The sequence below is a fragment of the Lepidothrix coronata genome, unplaced genomic scaffold (genome assembly GCF_001604755.1).
Source record: "Lepidothrix coronata isolate B3197 unplaced genomic scaffold, Lepidothrix_coronata-1.0 Scaffold4, whole genome shotgun sequence".
In the NCBI taxonomy this organism is placed as follows: Eukaryota; Metazoa; Chordata; class Aves; order Passeriformes; family Pipridae; genus Lepidothrix; species Lepidothrix coronata.
The window spans coordinates 5,585,201-5,608,670 of record NW_016690184.1 but is presented as its reverse complement, the minus strand read 5'-3'; the positions used below and the strand labels follow the sequence as shown (position 1 = coordinate 5,608,670).

General features: G+C 37.9%; 1 protein-coding gene across 4 annotated transcripts in view; it reads left to right on the top strand.

Annotated features, from left to right (window-relative positions):
* The first annotated feature begins 714 nt into the window (after nt 1-714).
* The window catches only part of FILIP1 (filamin A interacting protein 1), a 105,754-nt gene continuing 82,998 nt past the window's right edge, over nt 715-23,470 (top strand). For 3 of the 4 annotated variants that reach the window (XM_017825456.1, XM_017825465.1, XM_017825474.1), the window contains exon 1: nt 715-1,103. The gene's annotated coding sequence lies outside the window, so the exon portion shown is untranslated. The remainder of the gene's footprint in view (nt 1,104-23,470) is intronic. The other variant, XM_017825483.1, reaches the window with a different exon arrangement.

Here is a 23,470-nt window from a genome sequence, read left to right as displayed (position 1 = left end):
CTGATCTGTGCATTAAGAGACTTATGGCTTAGAATTAAGAACAACAATTAGGTCCAGAAGCAAGTGTGTATACATCAGAATGTGTACAGCCCTGCAGTAACGTGTTCCTAATACTCAAACAAACTGTGATTTGTGTGGCTTTCCTTTTCTTCTTCAGTGAGAGTTAGAGACAGTGTAGAAATTACTGTAGGAAGCTCTTGGTCTGGGAGAAAAAGGTTGTCTTAGGAATAAATATCACAGTGAAAACTTTCCAGCCTAAGCCTTTCATTAATTTCTCTGTGTCATCTTAATATATTTAAACTCTGTAAGAAATTATGCTGCAAAAAGTTCTCCCCACATGTATTTTTTCCTCAATTGAAGTGCATACCTTTCAAATTATAAACTTCCTACTTGTCCTAGGAAAATTCTCACTGTATAAATAATTGAACTCATCTGCTGCGAACACAAGTATTCTTTCTCTAGCAGTCTAAAATATATGCCTAAATACACATTTTGTACTTAGTGCTTTAAATAGTAATTACTCCTGTGAAGTCACTGGAAGCCCTTAAAAGGATTTGACAGTTTCCCCACAATCTTTCAGTGAATGTAGTAGCTGGGCTGTGCAGTGCTACATCCACTGATAATTCAGCAGCTGAGGAACTCAGCAAAGCCTGCTCCAAACTTCTCAGCTGTTGACAGGCTTGACTTGCTGAGAACACTGGTTAAATATAGCACAAGCGAGCTGAGCTCAACGAAGTCATTGCTGTAACATTGTGTGAAGAGACCAGAAGAGGGGAAATACAATCTGAGAACTAAACTGCCAAAGCCTAACACCACCTAGCAACAGTTGAAAAAACTTTTAAACAAAAGTCTGGGTGAGACACAGACAGAGTACTCCTACTCCTCCTGCCTGGGATTTCTGAGAGAAGCAGCTCCGGTCTTCTTCTTTTCCACCTTCTTTTCTTCATTACTTCAGCGGCTGGTAGACCTAGGAACGTGGGAAAAGTTTCTATCTTTGTGTTCTCCTGAGCTGGAGCAGTCTACTGCTGTGGTAGTGCTGTGGGACAAGCTACTGCAATCTCGCAGTGTTAAAGGACATATTCCTGGGTTCGTGTTGCTGACAGGTAAGACTGAGCTCCAAAGCCTTTTTTTTTTTTTTTTTTACAAGAACTTTTGTTTTCCAGTGTCTTTTTTACAAGAATTTTCTTTTCTAATATATGCTGTCTTTTTCCTTCTTTGAACAATCTTCTGAATGGTTTGAAAATATTGTTAGTAGATGAAAGCTGGGATAACAGTTTTAGATTTTGGGGGTCTTTTTACACTTCCACCATAGAAAAGCATTGTTTAAATAACTTTTGCAGTTCTGAGAACAAGCACAGTCAAGTAGCTAGTAGTAATATGAAAAAGTGTGCATAGATTTTTACATGTATCTTGCTTATATCTGCTTACATGCTGACAGAAGACAAACCAACATTTAATAATAGAATACATATCATCCCTTACCAATGATAGTCTAGCAGCTATTAAAAACAGTGGCAGCCTGTGTGATAAATGAGAGGAAACAGCCATACAGTAACAGAATTAACTTCGTGACCCAGCGCATTTGTACTTTTTGTTTCCTTATTAACTCACACGGACACACCTGATGCCTTTCGTACTACCTTTGTGACAACAGCTCTTGGTTCTTTCTCTTGTACTTATTTACATATAATGAATATTAATCTCTGCTCATTTGATTAGCTGTATAATTCAAGTGTCAAAAAGATTGACCTTATGTTTATTGTACCTAAGTGTGCTTGAGCTGGGTCATTGTTGTTAAAGTGTGTATGTTTCTTCCGGCAAAATAAATGAGAAACCAGTTCTCAGATGTTTTACCCTGACAATAGGATGGAAGCCTGATTGTCTCTTGGAAATGCATGTCCTATGACCCCATAAGGGTCATGTAATTTAAGGGAGGAATTGCTTAATATGATTTACTTTGTCTAAACTGATAAAAGCTGTTTGATCAATTGAAGAATGAATTCCTCCCGCCCTCCCCACCACATATTTTAAAGCCATTTTCTCCAAAGAAAGGAATTGAGTATGCATGAATCTTTAAAAGACATACTGATTATGAGTTCATATGCAATATGAATTCAGTTGTGAAAGCAAAGATTTAAGGAATGCACTTAACCCAGGCAAAACCACAGATTTGTATAGAATTGTCTCAGATGAAAAATATTTGTTCTAAAGAAGGAATGAACTAACTGAGTCTATGCTGACTGTCTGTGGTGTTTGACACTTAGTCTATGGACTCTGGGACTGCCTCAGGGAGATGAGAATGTCTTGCTTTCACTAAATAATTCTAGTTGCATCCCTGCATACTACATAAATGACATCAATACCACATCTTAGCAGTGGATGGATTGGATGGAATTAAAATACTTTGAAGCAACTTTGACTTGCTGACTGAGACTGTAACTGCCTGTGAAACAACAAAATAAATGAAGTATTAGGATGGAAAAAAATTCTTAAAAGCAAAAAGTAATAAGTTTACATTTTATTTCATAGCAAGGGGCACACTAAAGCACTAAACAGAAACACTTTTTCGTGGCCATGATTTAATGTGATAATCATTACTGTGGAATTACTAGAGCCCTATAGTATCCTAAATCTAAATCTCGAAAGGAAACTTTGGAATTACTTTTTAATAGGGACATATCCTGAGAAAGTTATTTTTTCATAAGAAGTCTATACAGTGAGGATTAAAACTGAGACAATATGATTTGTATAGTTTTTGTCATCTTGACGTTTAAGTGAAAATTACTGTTTCTTCTCTTTAGTGAAACTTTTGGCAAATTAAACTGTGAAGAAATGACCTTCTGAATATATAGGGATGGCAAAATCTGGGAAAATGATATGCTGATATTGACTGCTTTTTCAGTTTAGTTGTTGCTCAGCATAATGTGTGGTTTTACAACTTTAGTTGTCTTGCACAATTTACTTTTAGCAAAGTTTTTAAAATCAAAAAGCATATTTATTAGCCTGATAACTATCAAATGAAGTGACATTTGAACAGTCTAATAGCAATTTCCAACTCTAACACATTGTGATTTTACATACATCTGTCTTCCTTCCCACTTCAAAATGGAGGAGGAGGCTAAAATTACTTTTCTCAACAGGTGTCCACAAAGAGGCTCTGGGATTTTCCAATCAAATCTGTGGAATATGTAATGTGGCTATTCAACAGATGGTTTCATATTTGAAAAATAGCCAAATCTCCTACTGACTACAGTGAAACCAAGGTCAATTTTAAATCAAAAAGTAGTTTATGTTTTGGTGATACACTCCATTGTAGAGATTTTTGTGGAAGACAAGTAGATGTAGCATATCCATTTATTTTCCCCATTTAACATTATTTTTATTCTGTTTATATTAGAATAACTGTGGAATGAATGGTGACTTTAATGGTGCTAAGGACTGTGTATTCCTCCCAATATGAATCCACTTTCCAGCCTCTCTGGCTTCTTCATTTACCTTCATTGAAGTGATATTATAATTTATTTTATGGTAATGTTTATTTATTATGAACTATTATTTAATTATTTTATTTATTTTATTATAATTTTAACCAATCTAGCCACAGCTAATTCATCATCTTAACTGAGTGGTTTTTTCATCACCTCAGTCTTTCAATCTCTTTGTAGAATGTCTGCTTGTTTTTAACATCAAATTCAAAGACTTGAAATTCATCTTCAAGTCTGAGCACTGTTTGGTCCCTGCTTAGATATGCCTTGATTTTCCTGTACCTCTCCTTCTCATATCTGATAGACTATTAACCTTCAGCTCTGGTGTTAACTGGCCCACCTTCTATGCTACTGCCTTTAGTAAGCTGGAAATTGTCATAAGAACACAGGAGTTTTCTATAGTGCCACTCACTGTAGCACCTGACACTCATATCATGAAAAGACTGAACTTTAATATTAACAGAGCTATGGCGACCAAGGTAGGATTCCTGAAGATACAGATGTGCTGCCTGGAAGCAACTTGTGGAGTAAGCATTAGTAAATTAGGAAATCTCTATTTTGCCAGAGTGCCCTGTTTTGCTCCTTTGGCTCACAATTTCACCACTGTAGCCATTTCCATACTAAAAGGTGTGTCAGTAAAACTCCTCCTGATACAGGATCTTTCTGCTGGCACAGATTCCATGCATGCTTTATTTAAGGCTTTTGCTAATCTTATCTAATTCAGCTGATGTACCCTCAGGCAGAAATTAAGAATGTGCCTCAGAGCTGTGCCAGTCAGAGGTCAGTTTATGCCACTGAACTCAGAATGAGATTTCCTTTGAATTTAATAAGATCAGGTTTTAATGTTCAGTAATTAACAGATAAATTTCCCTCAAGAGCATTTAACAAAATGGATCATCTATATTCCTGTCCAAACATTTTTTTTCCTAAGAGACATTTTACTTTTCCTACAATTTCTTGTTTCTTACCTTCCTTTCTCAAGGTCTGTCATTGCAGGTTGCCATGCATTTCGAATATATAAACTGAATTTGGAGTGGGGATTTTGTCCTTATACATATCTAAAATGCTATTTGGAGAAATAGAGTGAATATTTGTGAAGAAGCCAGATGAAACAACAGTATAAAGGAAAGGGAACTCAATCTATTCATACTTCCTATTTCACCAAAAGATTTAGTTTATAAAACCTAGGATAAGAACTGAAAGCTGGGAACATAAAATAGTGTATGTGATATAATAAAGATATTCTGTTCTATAGAATAGTTTCAGTATTTCTTTACAAGAAGCCCAAACACCTAAACTTTTCAGCTTCACCATCTTATTGTGGTTCTTTTAATTTCTAGCTTTTTCTCTTTTAATTTCTCTCAGTGTTTCCTACTGAAAGTTGTTTCCTAATTTTATACAGTATACTGGTAATTATTTGGGGAATACAGGCTTTTCTTGGCTTTGGAGGATACTGGATAGCTGAGGAAGCAATTCATAAAATATTAAGATTTCTTAACCTCTCTTTTTCTATTTAGTAGCTAGTACTTGTACCACGTTAGTGCTAGCAGAACTTGTAACAGTCCTGTAGTTATGCTTTGAGGTTAGGTGTCCAAAGGACAGAAACAATCGTGCCTATGTCCTGATGAGAAGAAATAGTGGGAGTCTCTGATCATGTTGAAAATTGTATGACAACTAATGTATTTCTGAAAAGCATGCCTTTCAGAGTACTTGATTAGATTTTTCCTTTTATTTTGGGTCTTTTCACCTACTCTTCCTGATTCTGTGGTTAATCTGTACTTTCTATATTACTTTTTATTCTTAGCATCATAGTAAAATAAGTACTAATATCAGTGCAAACAGAAAGTCTGCCTGTGTTGGGACAGCTGTGCTTTTTTTAATTCGAGATGGCTTTGCCCTCTCATTCTCATTCTGCTTTGGCTGGACTATATCTCTAAAGTAAAGCGTACAAATTGTAGCTCTGAAGATGATATATAAGATTACATAGATTGTGGCCTCCTCCACAATGTTTTACACGCTCAGAAATACAGAGAAAGAGACATTTCCTATAATTAAAAAGCTTAATTAAAACTTAATGAGAAATGCATATATGTGTGTGCATGTGTGTATGACTGCTGTAAGAAAGGAAATGTTTTTTGGCATTACAGAATGCATTGCTGAAGGAGTGGGACAAACACATCCGAAGTACAGGGAAATAGGCTGGAGCTTGTACTTTTTCCCTTAAATGGACAACCCGTCTGGTTGCTGTGTGCTGACAGAAGCAAAGGGGTGTGTGAATCTAACAGACTGCTGTACTTTGTCCAAGTGAGTCTTATTTCAAAGCTGATAAAATGACAAAATCTTGACTGTCTAAGATGTGGCCAGAGTCATTCAGATTTAAACAGGTGGGGTTTCAGAACAAGAGCAAAGACCTCAATCAATTTGCAAAGAACTTTTCCAGTTTGATTTATACACTTTTAGAGCTCTTTAATACAATAAGGGCTGCTTTCATTGCTTTTCCTTTTTGGGGAAATGGTGTCAAAGAGTATAGTGTTTTGTGATTTGTGCTGTTCAAAAGTCTGTTCCAGTGCATATGTAAAAGTGATATTTTGGAAGTTAAATCCATTTTCTGAAGTCCACAGGGTTTAGAGGCTCGTGTGTTTGCAGGAGAGAGGCATCTAACTAACCAGTGTGTTATGGCTGTGGATAGCAAGACCTACAGCTCCACTAACAAACTTTCAAAAAAAAAACAAAACCTGATTAAAAAAAAAAGGATTCTACTGGAGTAACAGAAGAGGATTTTTTTAGAAACTGTTTTCAAGGCTGGCCCTATTATAAAAAAAGTAGTTGAAAATGAAAACTCATGTGTCCTTGGTACAAGAATTCTCACTGGAGTTTATCAGCCTGCTTGCATTTTTCAGAAAATACAAAGTAAATGAATGCAACAGAAAGCAGGAGACTGCTCGCATCACTGTAATCGAATTGCTGCCAACTTGCCTTGTTTATCTAAGAGATCTCTGTGAAAATAAGGTCTTTCCCACACAGGCATGAGTCATGTAATGGGACTAAGCAGATTTACTTCAGCTTTCTAATCCACACATATCTTAACTAACCTGTTATAGTGCCTGTTTCTGTAACTGAATGAGATCTTGACAACAGGAAGGGAGAAGTAATGGTGAGTTCATGGTGCTATTTCAGTGCAATAACCTGAATGCTGAGGAAACGATGCAATTTCCATTTATTGGGAAAACTGCAGTTACTGTGACAACAAATATACACTGAAGAAAAACATACACAACTTATCCTCAAATTCAAATTTGTGAACATAGTAGAGAGGGTATTTATAAAACCTCACACTATGTAGTTATATGCCTCAAAGAATATTCTTACTTTTATTGAAAAAATGACCATAGAAATAGCCATATGCAAGGACATAAATGAAAGGGTGGGAAAACACATGTGGGTAATGATGACTAGTTTGGTCTAAAATACTAAAATATAATTAAGCATATATTTCTCATGCTAAAGTTATTCAGTTCCTGTGTCTGTCATTCCTAATTATCCCCAAGATCTCACTTGTTTCACCCTCTGTAATCGCAAAACCTCTTGGGTCCAACTTTTAAGGTACGGGTTACAGTAGTTCTTCTATAGTGTGTTATTTCTTCTCCTTTTATGCTTCAACAAGGACTTCTGTAATGAAAAGAAACGTAAATTATATTCCAGTAGATAAGGGTTTCAGTTCCTCAGTGTGATAAAAGTCTTTAGAGAAAAATAAACATTCCAATTTTTGACTCTGGGCGGGAGACAGAAAGAAGGGAATGATGCCATGCTAGATGTCCTCAAGCATGTTAGACAGAGAGCAGAACAAGATGTCCCTTATGCACAGACATACATGGCAGCAGAGCTCCTGAGTGCCAGGGCAACCATGTGTTATGAGGCAGCTGGCTATGGAACCTCTGCTGCTTCCGAGGCATGAGACAGAAGTGAGAATCTGAGTCACCAAAGGCATCACGCTGCAGATAGTAAAAGGCAGGGTCACAGTGGCATATCCTCTGAATGAGAGGCGCCACTTATTTACAGAACCAGAATTCAGGTGAAAAGAAGTCATCCAGTCTCACTCAAAGTGGGACTAACTCCAGATTCTGATCAGATTGCTTGGGGCTTTGATTATGTTCATACATCTTGAGAATTTTTAATTTATAATTATTCTACTGTCTCACATGTTTGTGATCTTTGGATTACAAAGTTTTGGACATGACTGGCCAAAGAATATTTTGCCAGAGATGATAATCAGTGTATCAAAATACATACACTGAATAAAAATGACTGGAGAGATGGTTGATAGTAACACAAATCATAGGTATTTGGCACTTTCAAAATTGAAAAAGAAGCAATATTTGTAGTGGGGTTTTTGTTTGATTTTCTTATATTCAATGAGTTATTATATTCAATGAGTTATTATTCCCTAAAATGGGAATAATAAGGACCAAAAATCTCGTATGTAATTTTTTATCCTAGCTTACTCCAGCTTTCAGAATGCACACCATCTTCCTTCTCCTCCCTGCCACATACTATTTGAAAGCAAAACATTTAAAATCAGGTACCCATTAAGGTGCCATCTCTGTGCAAAAACAATTCTGTTAATAAAAAGGTTAAGTATATTCTATCTTAATCTTTCCAGGTAGTCCAGTAAACTGAAAACCTAGTATTGAGATTGTAAGTAATATGCAAATAAGGAAGGAAAAACAGATGCTACTTTGAGGAAGGAAACTCTGGAGACTGCTTCCACTGCTGAGTTCACTTTTCTCACTGAACATCTCTTTCCAATTGTATCATAATCGGGAACAGAGCATGATGCACATATGGCAAACAGATTCCTAGATGGAGTTCTGGTTAACCTGAGATTAGTTTGCACTCTTTTGTTTAGAAAAGCCCTTCACGTGGAAGCATCTAAACTTGCCTGGTAGTGATTACTGTAGCATGAAGCAAGGACAAAGTAGAGGCTTTGTGGCACTCAGAGGGATGTGGCAATCTTTCCATATAGGATTTCTCATACCTGATAAGGATTACCACTGAAGACAGGTATTCTTCTTCTCTTCAAGTAATTCAGAAAATAATGTTCTAAAACTGGAACTGAAACCAAAATATTGCCATCATCAGTACAGATGGGTGGAAGAAGACTACGGAATTCTCACAGATGGTGGTGTTAGAGGTCTCAGATCCCATTGTACTTGTCTAGGGTAAACTCAGCCCTTGATGCAGAGAGGAACTTGAGGAGCTGATATGTCTTGCGTGGGCACACACACCCACCCACCCACACAGAGGTGGTACAAAATACCCTTGCAGCTTTTTTAAATAAAACAGCTGCTGTATGCTTCAGTGGGGCTTAAGTTAATGAGAAAGTTAGTGAGACTTAGAAAGAAGGGATTGTGCTTTGAAAGACACCAGAACAAGCTAGGACAGACAAGAAGTGTTTTAGCAAGAGGCCAGAGAGCCTGTGTTTTAAAGCTAAACCTCTAAACCATGGGTTAACCAGACAACAGCATCTTTAACTACCTGCCTTATATCCATGTGGGCCAAGGTTTCAAAAATAGCTTATGAGTTTGAGAAAAAAAAAGCTAAACTCATTTCTCTGCTTTTAGAGAACATGTTCTTAAACCCCAGATTATTTTGGAACAGCGTTTTATTAGAAAGATTAAGGGGGTACAATGTAAGTACCTTTGATATAAAATTAGATGTATTTACAAATGGAAATTTACAGGATTTACACAACAGGATTGCTGTGGTACTTGGGAGCCCAGGAGGAACTGTTTAGAGCCCTCTCTGTGATAGTGACGCAGCTGCATCATTCCAAGAAAACAAATTCCCTGCAGTAATACAAACTTTTAGCCTCTGTTCAGTGTCACTAGCAGCCACACAACCTTTATCACTACAGGTCTCTGAGAACTAATGAAGTGCTAGAAAAATACCTGATAGCTATAGACAGTGTAATGAGTTTCTCCTCAGCTTAGCACAAAAGAAACATAGGAAAATATCAGAAATAAACTGAATAATATACAGAAGTGTTCAGTGAATATCCTTAACATAACACAACAGTTGTAGTAGTTTGTTAAGGAGTAAGTAAAGCAGGAACAATTCTACAGGCTATTGATGTCAACTCAAAAAATCTCTCCAAGACAGCAGTGACTATCTAGAAATTAGACAAGTATAACTGCACACAAGGAGGGTTAATTAATCCAGCATTAGTTGTACAAAGACTAAATCACGTAGCAGGAAACAGGCTGTAAGAGTGACTGGACATCTGATAGATTCCTTATTCATGGGAGGCACTTTGCTAAATTCAGGTTCTCTCTCCAAAATATTCATGAAATATTTGAATTTTATTGTTTATCCCTTTGAAATAATGTTACCTTAAAATGTGAGGTGGTAGTTGTCACCAGGGAAGAGGAATCTGGTTAAATTGCTGGCTTTCACATCAGGGACTCCCTGTATGACTCTCAGCAAGTTATTTACTTCTAGACTTTTAATAACAACCTGGAATGTTACAAGAATAAACATAGTAGTGACTTTCACACTCTGAGATGTTGTAGTGTTGAACATCATGTCAATAGCTTTGAATAAGGTGATTTAAATAGCCCTCCTTGGAAACCAGATTCTGCTGGGAGAAGTAGCAATAGAAATTGAATTAGTCTGACTGACAAGAATATGTATTTTCGGAGGTGTTCCCCAGAGAAAAGCTTCGCTATGGGTCGAAAGAATTCAGCCATACTGGTAAAACACAGCAGAAGAAGGAAGGGAAAGGACCAGGGATGTGACCAAGAGGCTTCAAGAAGAGAACCAGAATAGAAACCAAACTAGTGTCAATATTAAGATGTTTCAGGAAAAACAAAACCATTCCCTCAGGTTCAGTTGTACCAGAAGTAATTCACAGGGCAAAGAGGGTGCTGTCAGCTTGTGGGCTTGTTGTTATTTTGGGAGTGCTGAGAACAAGCTTCCTAGTACAAGAAGGAGGCTGCTGAGGAAGAAAAAATCTTGGAGGAAAAAGGACCTTTGAGAGAAGGGGTGGGCAAGGGGTGCCTGCCCAAATTATCTGGCGGGGGGGCAGCTCTGGATCCACTGTGGGACTGAGGAGAGACTGCACAAACCTCACATACTGTCTGGAGGAAGAGAAAGCACTCAGAAAACAGAAATGTCGTTGCTTGCTGTCTCCTGCAGGCTCAGTGGGTAGCCAGGTTCTCCAGTCATGCCTGCTTTGTTAAAGCAACGGTGGCAGCTCAAATGACTCTCTTAGCAACTGAGATTTTTGATAAGGATTTACCCTAGGAATTAGTAATGCCTTACATGACTCTTAGCTTTAATTGAAACCAAATAAAATTAGAAAAAATACTTTCCTGATGTCTTCAAGCAAGTTGAAGTCTCTGACCTGAGGATGATCTGCTACCATGATGTATTTCTTTAAAATCTCCTGAAAAACAACTTTGGAGGATTTTCTCAGGATTCTGAACACCATAGTTGGCAATACCAGTAGACAGAAGGGACAGTGAGTTTGGGAGCAGGACAGAGTCCCACTCTTACATATGTGCCACTGCACAGAATAGGCCACAGCTGCTGAAACACCTTCGAAGGCAACATGGGTCAGGCACACTGTGCCCTGCCATGGTACAATGGCAGTGACAACTGCAAAGGAGGCCTCAAAACTATCCCAGATCAAAGTAGGAGGTCTGGAAATTATTTCTTAGTTTACCTGTGGGCCTTTCCTGGTGCAGGACAAAATGGGGTAATAAATGACCCTTTGCTGGATTTCATGAAAGGGAGCTCAGTTCTTGGTTGCGAGAGTTCTCCTGAAAAAAAAGATGTGAAATATGGAAGTCCAAGCAGCCACCCTCATACTTGGGTGGACCAGCAAAGCAAACTGATTTGCATGTCCTGCACTGCTGGGAGAGGAGTGAAAGCCGTAGTCCTACCTTGGGCCATGACACAGGAAAGGGTTGTGGGAAGATAAGGACAATACACCTACCAAAAAAGGGTATGGGAGAGTGAAAACTCAAAGTCTCCGGGGGTGGTTATGTTCAGCTGCAAGAAAGAGATGTAGAAAGGAAGAGAAACCAGTGGTACTCTTTTAAATAATCTAAACTAGCTTTAGGAAACCAGTTAATTTCACTCAAAAAATAAGGACCCACAGGAACAACATTTCAAAGGCTCAAAGAATGCTAGGGAGTTGCATATGGTGCAGTACTGAAGTGTAGCAGCATTTCAGCAAATGATTTGACATTGTGGAGAGTGGAGCTTCTCTCCATGTGTACAACGGTAGCACCCATTCTCTTACAAAAAACTCATGCCATACTTAAGCAGACTATGAGTTCAAAAGGTTTATTTAAAGTCTCATGGCAAATTGTAGCATATCAGAGGGGATGTTTTTGGTTTTTGGTTGTTGAGTGGGTTTTGGGTATTTTTGTTTTGTTTGTTTGTTTTTGTTTTGGTTTATTGTTGTTGTTGGGTTGTGTTTGGGTTTTTTTTTAACTTAGGAGTTTTCTTCTTTTTACAGCGAAAGAACAAAGTCAAGCCCTCAGGGTTTTGGGCCTATTGTGTCATGGCTGAACCTAATATCTAATCTCTAAGTTGCCTTGGACAGCCTACTTGATTCTTGTTTTCCTGGTGTAAAAATGAGGGACTGAGTATCAGAGAGCTAGTAACCTTGTTTCAGGGTGGTCATTTGGTTGCTTCTTGGATCAGGCAGCTTGAGATGCTTCAAAACAACTTAGTGTATCTTCTCCAGAGGATACATATACATCTCATCTCTGATGTGCATAAGCTCCCTTGGCCTCTGTCCAGGAACATTCACATTTCCTGACTCATGGCAACCGTACCCTGTCTAGTTGTACTTCATTAGCAGCAGCTCAAAAATCAGAGCAGTATTCTGCTGTTGCATAAGTTTTTCCAAGCAGTAAACAATAAAACACTGCCACAAACTTTATTACATTTATCTTGGAATTCAAGATCCTGAAGAAACTGCTGCTTATTATTGTTTTCTTTAATGACAATCCAAAAAGAATGTAAGATGCTATTCTTGAATAAATATTTTCAGGATAACTTAGTATCTTAAAAGGAAATAATTCTAAAAAGGAAGAATAAATGCTACAGAGGCTACAATAAGCCAATATTTTTTCTTCCAGCTGAGAAACTTGGTTATGATTTTTTATTGTCATCAATTTTATTTTTATATAAGAATTTACACAAAAAATGGTGAGGGCAAATTAAAAGCTACAGAAGTGGAAAATAATAAGTAGAAAAAAATTACATTTTATAGCAGTAGTAGCATACCTTCTAGTACATCCTATTCTAAATAGCTGTCCTTTACTTGCATCTCAAACCTTTATTTAAAACATTTTAAAAGCAGTAGCATTGTCAACTGGCTCCAAGCAGCTCAGAAAATAAATGGTCCTTGACTATTACTGGGGTTCTTCCAAAGAAAAATCTGTCTGACTCTAAAATCTATTTTGGAGCTACGACTGCTCCACTCCCATGCTTGTGGCATGATGCAGCTGCTCTTTCTTTAATATTTTTGCTGACAGCTACAGCTGACGGATAACATTTCGGTTCACCCCAACATCAACTGTGTCTCAAGGCTCCCTTACTTAGACTGAAAATGTTGCCTTCCTTGTGGCTTTACCTGCATCACAGTGCAACTGTGTAATTATACAATTATTCCTACTGGTCACTTGTGACGGAGCAGCAGAAAGAGGGCTGCAGTAAGGTCATGTGCTGGAGAGCACATCAGCCATTTTATGGTTGTGAAGGGCACAGCAACAGCTCCTGCTCTTTTCCTTCATCTCTTCTCCCATGCATAATAAAATAGGCAACTGAGTCTGCATATAAAAGTACTTTTTGTATATATAACTCTGCAGTATGTCAGCTGATATTTTACATTTTATGTTAGTTGTCACCTTATATATTTGTTTTAGTGTTTTTGTTACCATGGTCAATTTAAAAAATATATTATCTATCTCAATGTATAATCCCCTAGGAAACAGTCTTAGAATTCTTGGTTCATAAAAGTTTTCATGTAATAATCAATCGCTTGGTAATACTGTGGTGATTCACCCACAAAAGGAACTTTTTACAAACACAGGACTGTTTCCCTCCCAGAGAAAATAAGACCAGTTACAGTACTTCCAGTTCTGTCCCTGAACATCTCAATCTGTTAGAAAGAAGAAGAAGCTGGAGAATTGGTTGCAAAAGTAGCCAACAGTAAGAGAGAGACACAAGGAGAAAAGTGAAAAGGAGACATTGCTCAATTAGTCCTTTAAAGAAATTCTCAGGAAAATTAATTATGATATATCTGTATTTTTTTAATTGATGGCTGAATTTAAAAACAGATAAATGCTTTGCTATGTTTTTCCTGGATTTGCAGTGTGGCCCATTAGTTTTCATTTGGATTAAATATTTTCCTAGATTGTAAAATACTGATTTTATTTTGGGGCTCTTCCATCAAAATTTAAAGAACAGGAAGACAAGTGGGAGTTTGGAAATATGACAAAAACCAACCAAAACAACCCAGAAAGGAAAAGGTTAGAATACTTTATTGCTACAGTATAGGCATTAAAACACAGTCATCCACCTCCCAGGAAAGTACTTTGGCTGTTTCACTCTTCACAGAAAAAAAAGTTGAATTTGTATGAAATATTTAAATATTCATTGGAGTAAAAGCTGACACTTGGGAAGACCCAAAGCTCCATGCAAAGTCATAGAGTTGTTCTTATTCCCTGTGATCCAAAATTCACTTATTTTTATTCAAATACCCATTTTGAATCATGCGTATAATTTGAAAGTTTATTTCTCTGTAGTAAGAATTTAAAACACTACTGGGCTTTGACAGGGAATTAGGATATGTGGGAAAAAAAGGCAGAGAAACCATTTTCTCATAATTTTTCTACTTCACTCAGATAGTACCTCTGACTTCTTGTGATCTTATTGTGAGGAAAAAAGATCAGAAACGGCAAAAGGAACTGTTTCTGGAGTTCATATATTCCATTTTCATTTCTTGTTTCTCTGAAACTTTATACCAAATTTGACCCACACCTGCTTCAGAGTACTCAAACCCATGCTTTTAGACAGTATGAATTCTTTACTAGATTAAATTGCCCAGCATAATTTCAGCTGCAGGCTCTAATCAGACTGTTCTGCTTCCAGTCCCCATGTGGTGGGATTCCCAAAGGGGCAAAGCCTTGGCAGCAGGATGGTTGTGTAGCTGTAACACCAGGGGCTAAGCGAGAAAAGCACATCCTTGAGCCTTTAGAGATAGTGTGCAGGTGTCTTTCTCTACAGCCCATGGGAACTGATTTAGTGCTGGAGAACATTGGTATTAACCTCACATTCCCACTTCTCTGCGTAGAGAGAACCTAAGCAAGCACAAAGCCATCACTGAAAAAAATATCTACCAGTACAGATAAATAATATGGTGTCACTATAATAAGAAGAAAGCAGTGAACCCGGGTTTTCTGTGATGGTACTAGATTATGTAGCTTTTGACATTTCAAGAAACACCTGATGTAGGTACTATTGTGTTATAACTGGTTTATTTTGCCTTCTTTGGTACAACTCTCCTTCCACAGGTTTTTCAAAGATGGCACAAACTTTACAATTCTGTCCTGCAGTTCAGTGGAATCTGGATTCTAATTCTGAGGAGTAGGATTTCATCTGTGTAACCCCTCCCAACACTTTCTTTATGGAAACAAGTCTGCCTTAAACAGCTTGCATTAAAACTCCATTGTAGCTAGTGGGTCAAAATTCCCAAGAACATCATTGCAGAAAAGTCTGGCAGTGTCATATTGGTTCATCTTAAAAATGCTGTCATAGTGCATTGCAGGCAGGAAAACACAAATTGCAGATGTTATGTTATTTTTACATATTTTTTGAGTGCTGCCAAAATAGGTCATTTCCAGATCAAATAAAGAAAAAGACTTAACAAATTTGGCTGAAATAATTATAAAGAATATTTAGAAATTTCTTGGGGCATCTCTGAGAATGTGCTGTGTATGTCGGCTCGTCAATCATGACCATGTCCTTTTTTCATGTGCTGTCTGAGAAACTGTGATATCCACCACGAATAAGATAGTGAAAGTCAAAACAGACACTGTTTCTGATGTTTCAGTTACAAACAAAAGTATATTAATTTATTTAACAAAACCTCTGTTTTTATTTTTAGCATTTTTAAAAATGCTTCTTTTAAAACACAGAAGGAAGGGAATGGATTTCTGGATAAACAGTCGTATCAACATTAGGTACATTTTGAGTCTCACTGGTTTAACTCCAGAAAGAGATCTAAGTCAGCGTAGTCTCAAGTTTTTTTGTATTATTGGCAATATATAGCTAATCAATCAACTGGGAATTAGCAATAGGTCAAAATGTGATATATAAATGTGAGCAGATACTAAATGCTATATTAAAACACTATAATATTAATCAGGTATGCCAACTGATTTACAAATGCAGTGTTAGGTTGGGATATATAAGAGAAGACATACTCCAGAACAAGCTGATACAAAAAAACCTATATAAGTCTGACATTTTTCATTAAAAATCTGGTCTTGTAGCCCAATTGTTTACAGCTTTGCCAAACTTCAGTTGTTCAGGCTGGATGTCTGGCTGAGTCTGAATTGTTTTTGGAAGTTTCAACTAGAATGCTTTGAGCATTTCCAAGAATTAGTTGAGAGAAAAGTCGTTTGCCCATGTGAAAACAATCCCATAACCATTTTAATGAAGAGCTTTAATGTCTCCACGTTCCAGAGTGATCTATCATATTTCAGCCAGGAAACCGCTCCGTGGCGAGTTGACTTTTGCCATCCCTGTGAAAATTATGCCAGGCTAAGAGCCACGGGAAAGAATTTCACAAAGGATACCTGGTAGAGATTTGTAGCTAACTTTTCAGAATAGCCTATGTATGCTAAATGCTGTTTCAGTTCCTCACATCTCATCTGTTGTGGCTGGCTTAGGCATATGCCATTTCCAGAGAGCACCTCCATGTCACAGTTACAGGGCTAAGTAATACTTTTCCCACAGCTACTTCTTCATCTGATGCTACAGCCTACAGCACAAAAAGAAATGAGAGGAAAGCTCTTGTTTTTTTCTGTTTCAACAATATTTTTCTCAGCAAAGCCTGTGCTACAGTGGGAAAAGATGTATGGATAGCATGATTACTCTTGTTGCCAGGGAGAGCCCTATCCCTTTTATGATATTTTTGTCAGGATTTCTTTGCCAGTAATAGGTATTGTCCATCACCTTTGCTATGGAATGAGAACGCTGCCTGCGGGAAGTCAGAGAATAATCAGCAATCACACTGACACTTTGCCAGTGTAAATATGCTTTTATTAGGAATTTATCTGGATCTTCAGCTGACTCACATTTGGAACCAGAATTATCTCAGTGGTCTGAGATGTTGCTCTGTGGTCTGAAATGTGTCGTTGCACTGTTTGGCATTCACCATTGCATGGCAGGCAAGCTGGACTTCTCTCTGGGTTCCAATGTCCACCTCAACTGATCTTTGAGCTGTGAGCTTTGGAATTGTTCATCTCCAATCCCTCTCTAATAGCTGCAACTATCCAACCTCACCCACCTACATGGCACCACACTTCCCTTCAAAGCTGCATTCTTAGTTCTACCACTTGGATTTGGAAACAGGGCAGGCTCCTAAGGCAATTTGCTCAACCTTCTTTACTCTCATAGAAACAGCTATGGCAGCTGCCATTCCCATATTTTGACTATGCTCACTGTTCCTTTTCTCCCTGCTGCACTGCCCCTCAGGAATTCATTCCATTTGACTGTGCCATCTGTCTGAGTGCTTCTCACTTGCTTGCCCTCCTCTCAAAAGTCAGGGCTTTGCAGTTCTGCTGTGGTTTTGTAAAGCAACAATACAAGTTTCCACTTCTCACAGTTTTCTCCTTGTTTGAAAGCAATGTGGTAACAGCCATATGGAAAACGGTCAAAAATGTGTGGGCGACACTTTGGCTATGTCTATTTTCAGAAAATTAGACAATGCTAGTGCTGGTTCTCTGACCCTCAGTCCAGTTGTCACCAGCTGCTCATACCTACATTATTAAACTGAAGCCTTCAAAATAGGTTGACCGTGTGCAGGCTGCCAAGCCCTGGCTAAGCTGGTTCCCAACCAGGGACCATTCTAGGAAGACCACTGGTTAGCCCATGCCAAAATTTTGACCAAGGCCTGGCACTGTTTAATCTCCCAGTTTAGACATAATCATCATGTCATACTCATCTGAACACATCAAATGCCTGGGATCATCTGAACAATTGCATAAAACGTTTCTGTGTTATAAAGATATATTTTATTGTTATTGGATCAGACTTCTCTAAGATTACAGCTAGAGTGACTGCTTTCCAAGCATATTTTGAACTTCCAACACTGCAAAATTCTAGCATTGGAAAAAGTTTTGTGGCACATGTTTAAACTGATTTTTAGAGTTAGCTGCTTAGGCATTATTTTAGTATATCTCCTCTGCATGCACGTCTTTTCCCTTCTACTGTTCTTCTGCAAACGTCTGTTTCCTTATTCTTTCATTAGATGAGTAAAAAAAAAAAAAAAGAAGAAAAAAAGAGGAAAACCCCAACAATTATAAGAAAGCTCAGGGACCATTGTTTCCACCTGAACTGTTGTAATTAATGAGCACAGCAGATGATACTTTGGTCAGATGTTCCAAAGCTAATAACACTTCATTGGGTCTTCCTAGTTCCTCATGGACAAGGAATGCTTAGAGCTACAGGCACAAGTGTGCACAGGATTTCAAAAAACTATCTCTTTTTCAAAAGGTAACATGTGAGCAAGAAAAAAAATGCCAGCAAAGTTTATTTTAAGGGTGTTTTTTGAGGACTATCTTTTATTGAACAGCAGTTCAGTGAGTAACATAAAAAATTCATACAGGCAGTGCTGAACCCTGTCGGAAAAATATAATTCTTGATGCATCAACAAGTAAACTATAAACAGGCAACAAACCAACCAGAAACTCAACCACTTTGAACCCTTGGCTTCAGCAGAATGGAGCACATAACTTTCATGTTGTGAGGACACTAGGCCTTGTAGGGCTTTCTACACTGTTCCATGCAGAAGCAGAGCATTGAGATTTGCAGCAGATCATGAGTATTTGATGCTGGCTGAACTCCTTGACCTTCCTCTCTTATGAAAGGACACTCACTGGTGGTGCCTTAGAGCTCCAGGAGTTGTTCCTGTTGTTTGTGAAGCAGAAACTCAAAGGCAACTCCATCCTGAAGTGATAGCATGAAGTACAAAGAACACTCCTCTTACATAACTTTCCAATGCTCCGTGTACAATGCGTGTTTTGTTAAAATTTGGAATTAATATATCACAATTTTAAAGCACACCAGAGGACGTTTATCTGCCAACATGCCTGTTCAAGTCCTTCTCCAAGAGCTGATGAAATCACCTAACATAAAGCAGAACAGAGGCTGCATTCTTTACAGAGCTTTGAGTGATGCATATTTTACCAGCTCATCCATGAGAAAAGGATTCTTGAACAAAATGCCTAAGTGAAAGAAGAGATAATTTTTAAAATATGCTTATGTGGAATTTTAGTTGTGAAATGCACCCTGAATATTGCTAATGATTTCAGATATAAGATTATTCTGCAATTGAGAAGCAACTCAATACACTTTTAAATTGTAGCTCTGAAAACATAATTGATGTTTCCAGTACTTTTATCTTAAATAGTCTTTTTGGCTTTATAAAAATTTGGATACAGAATGTTCAAAACCTTTCAACTCCAGCACTAGGTCAGCTGAAAAGTTTCTGAGAAAATAACTGTTACATCAACAAATATAAATCTCTAAATATATGTAAGATTAAGATTCTCACTGTTCAAGATACCTTTAATTTTAGGTGTTTGAGGCATTACTGAAAGCTTAAAAATGTTATTGAAAAGAGTGCTGTGACATCTGAGCCATGGCATGCAATTTGGTCACATGCTCAACGATAAGCAGCATGCTTTGCTCTTCTTTCAGTTCATGAGAAGAGCTGATTTTGGACTTAATTTGAGGGTGAGGCAAGTACTTTTGAGATAACGTTTTGCAGTTCCCTGCTGTTCCGTTCTTATTTTTAGGCCCATTAGTTACTATTTTGCAAGAACAGCTTTTGCACTTGAACTGCTTAGTAATGACAACAATTTTTTGGGGGTTTAAGACTAACGTAAGTCAGTTCCAGAGCACCTGCTGGGAGATACTATAATTTTTTGTGTACTTCTTCTGAGGATACAATTAGCTTTTGTTGCTGTAGGGTATGAATTACAGTTTTGCTTCTAAAAATAGAAGTCTTTTGTATTTGAATGAAACAGTTCAATAAATCATCTGGGAGGAGATAACAATATGCTTTTCATGTCAAAATTATGGTGGGATAAAGAAGCCTTCTTTCAAAGGTCCCAGCCAAACCAAGCCATTTAAAATAGCTGAACATCAAGTCCTTTGGTTTGAGTTCCATGTCCTGTCATAAGCAATCAGATGAAGAGAGAGAAGTTTACTGAATTAGTAGTAAGCCACTGATTGGTTTTCCCAAGGTGAGATTTAAGCCTTGCAACTTTTCTCTGCCAACCCCTCCAATTCAGTCAACTACAGGGAGCTCCACAGCATAATTAGCATCAGCTGGGGACCACATTTGTGCTCTGCTGTGGACAAGAAAACAAACCAACACGCAAACCAGTGGCCAAAAGCTGCTAGCAGGGGAGAGCAAATGCATGGCAAGGATTTGAAACTTCCCCTGAGCACTCTTCCTGCCTCCATCAATTTTCAGTTTAAGAGATTGCCCGAACCCAGTGTGGTTTATCTGGTTAGCAACCATAAGTGAGTATTTCTTCTAAGGATTTCTGATGTCTCCTTCCAAGTCATGTTAACTTCTGCATCCACAGACAAGGCATTCTGCAGATCTGCTGCTCAGTGTGTGAAGAACTGTCTCGTTCTGTCTGTCAGTGGAGATTGCTTCAAAGCCCGTGTAAGGCAGAAATAACAACCAAAAGAGAGCAGGTGCCATATGACAGAAGCATAGACTAGTTTTCTACTAGAACTCTATGCGTTTGAAAGATGTCGGTGTCACCCACCTTCCTGGCTTCCTTCCCAGACACAGCCAGGACGGAAGACAGTCAGTACTGGAGCCCCGTGGAGCCCAGATCCTTGAGCTGCATATGAGCAAGGAGAGATAAAGGCAGATACTCCCTGGCTACTGTGATGCACAGAAATGGTCTGATAACTCTGGGAGATCCTTGAGAACAGATATGACTTTCACAGGAAATGAATTAAAAAACTGTACATGAAATTTTTGCCCTGGGCTCTAAATCTAGAATTAGTACCATAAATTTTTTGACCTTCCTTATACTGTTTCTTACTAATATTTCAGAGGAGCACAGAAACCAACAGTCCTTAGGGAGGCTCTACTATGCTTAGACCGCTTGTAATGAGGACTTAAAACCTACAGTGCTGGAGATTCCTTGGTGAAGATATCTCTTGAATCTGATAAGCAATCATGAACAAAATAATATGGCCCATTACAATTTGCCTCAGAATTTCTCAGGATTAATGATGTGTAAATTCAGAATCTAGTGTCAGAAAGTATGTAACTTTTCTTTTGAATATGGATCAAGTTTTCTCTTAAAAATAGCAAGGACGGTTCCCCCATGTAAGAGAAAATGTTTCAGAGCATCAGCCTTCCGAAAAGTCATCAGGCTCCTTTTATCCATGATCAATTTGTTTCTGAAAGAGTTCAAAGCATGTGAACAGTTTCTGCTCAAATGAAGAACTAATTTTGCGTGAGACAAAAGTATCAGTTTAAGGAGAAAACAAGACTGTTTTGATTTCTATGTGTCACGGGGACTGCTGAGACAAATCAGGAACATGAAAAATGCATATTCTTCTGATTGAATCCTTAATCATATATCATGGTGTCATGATTTAACCCTAGGTGGAAATTCAGCCCTACAAAGCCACTCACTCACTCCCACTGGTGGGATGGGGGAGAGAATCAGAAGCATAAAAGTGAGAAAACTTGTGAGTTGAGATAAAAACAGTTTAAGGGGTAAAGCAAAAGCTGCACATGCAAGGAAAGCAAAACCAGGAATTCATTCAATTCCCTTCCCATCAGAAGGCCAGTCTTCAGCTAATTCTCAGGAAATCAGGGGTCCACCACAGGTAATAGTTACTTGAGAAGACAAATGTCATCACTCCAAATGTGTCCCCTTTCCTTCTTCCTTTCCCAGCTTTATCTACTGAGCATGACACTGTGTATGTGTATTACTCTTTGGTAGCTGGGGTCAGCTGTCTCAGGTGTGTCCCCTCCCAACTCCTCGTACACCTCCAGCCTCCTTGCTGGTGGGGTGGCAGGAGGAGCAGAAAAGGCCTTGGCTCTATGTAGGCCCTACTCAGCAATAATAAATCCCTGTGTTATCAAAGCTGTTTCCAGCACAAATCCAAAACACAGTCCCACACTAGCCACTGTGAAGAAAAGTAACTCTACCCCAGCCAAAACCAGCACAAATGGGAATAGAAACAGAGGCTATGATGCAAATCACTAGCACTGTCAGAGTCAAAAGTGAAACTGTGATTGCTTAGTTTAGAGAAAAAAGTGTAAAGAGGCATCAAGGAAAGATGTTGAATAAGAAGAGGCTAGAGAAGATGGATGTGTGAATGCTTCTTCACAATACATGAGCGAATGTCTATATGGTAAAAACAAAAAAAATAAAATTAAGAAATGCATGCAAAGTTATGTAGGCAAACACATATGTAAATGGGCTCTTGATTTTCACCACTTTTGATTAAAGACAGAAGCTTAGAATGCTTTCAAAAGAATTTTTATGTAAGATATTAGAAGTCAATAATTCAGGTCCTAAGCCATCCATTAAGTGATGACAATGGAGAGATGTTTTCCATTCTGTGGGATCCTTTCTTCCTGATCATCTAATGCTGCATCTTAAGAGCTGAAAATAGCATTATTCACAAGAAAGTGATGAGACACTTTTGACTGGCTAAGACAGTGAACTGCTAATACAACCAGCAAAACTGGTGCTAGGTTTATGAAGCCACATTAGGTGAGAGTAATCAGATTACGACACTATTAATTACCCTGAGATATAACATTATAGTAATTTTGGGGGTATCTTCATAGTAAAATTTGCCTTCAATGTGCTAGTACACTTTATATGAAGATAGCATGCTGGCATTTCTGTAAAAATTTCAAATAGGAGATACAGAAAAGTGAAAATATGTGCAATACCACCATGGCTATACTTTGGTCCCATTTTGAGGGGGCTCTATTTGTGTGTATGTGTATGGTTATGCATTTAGAAAGAAATATTTTTTGTAAATCATTATTTTTTATGTAGACATTTTGCTGCTTTTGGTGAAAGTAAATTTTTCCAAACTCTTTTTTTTTAAGTCAAGAAATTTTATGTTTTGTAGAAGTTAATGGGTTTTTACTTCAAGCTCACCATAAGCAATCTCTTAAACACGAAAACAATTAAGTATCTCCAAAATCAGACGGCTCTGTTTTTAAAAAAATGTCTTTCCTCTCACATGTACAACTCGTGATATGACCAATATAAATTAGAAACAATCATAATTCTGTTCCTTTGGCTATAACTTTTGGATACCCTCCAACATAAAATGCATTAGCACAAAAATGTTCTTGTCCTTAATTAATTTATAGCTTAGAGCAGAATACCATAAATAACAGTTGAACTTCAGCTGCAGAGGTTTTGAAGCCATGGGTAAAATATTTTATAAAAATTGTAATAAAGCTAAACAGTGCTGGATGACAAGTAGAACTAATTATCAATAAATGTAGGCATTTCAGTGATGGACAACTGAATGTAAAATATGTTTATTTTGTAATATATTTGGGTTCTATTGAATTTATTGCCATTATGGGTGAGAAAATAATGGCCAGTCTTCGCGAGCGAAGATTTTGGGAAAGGTCATTAACCCTTCGAGCCTGCGCAGTGGAT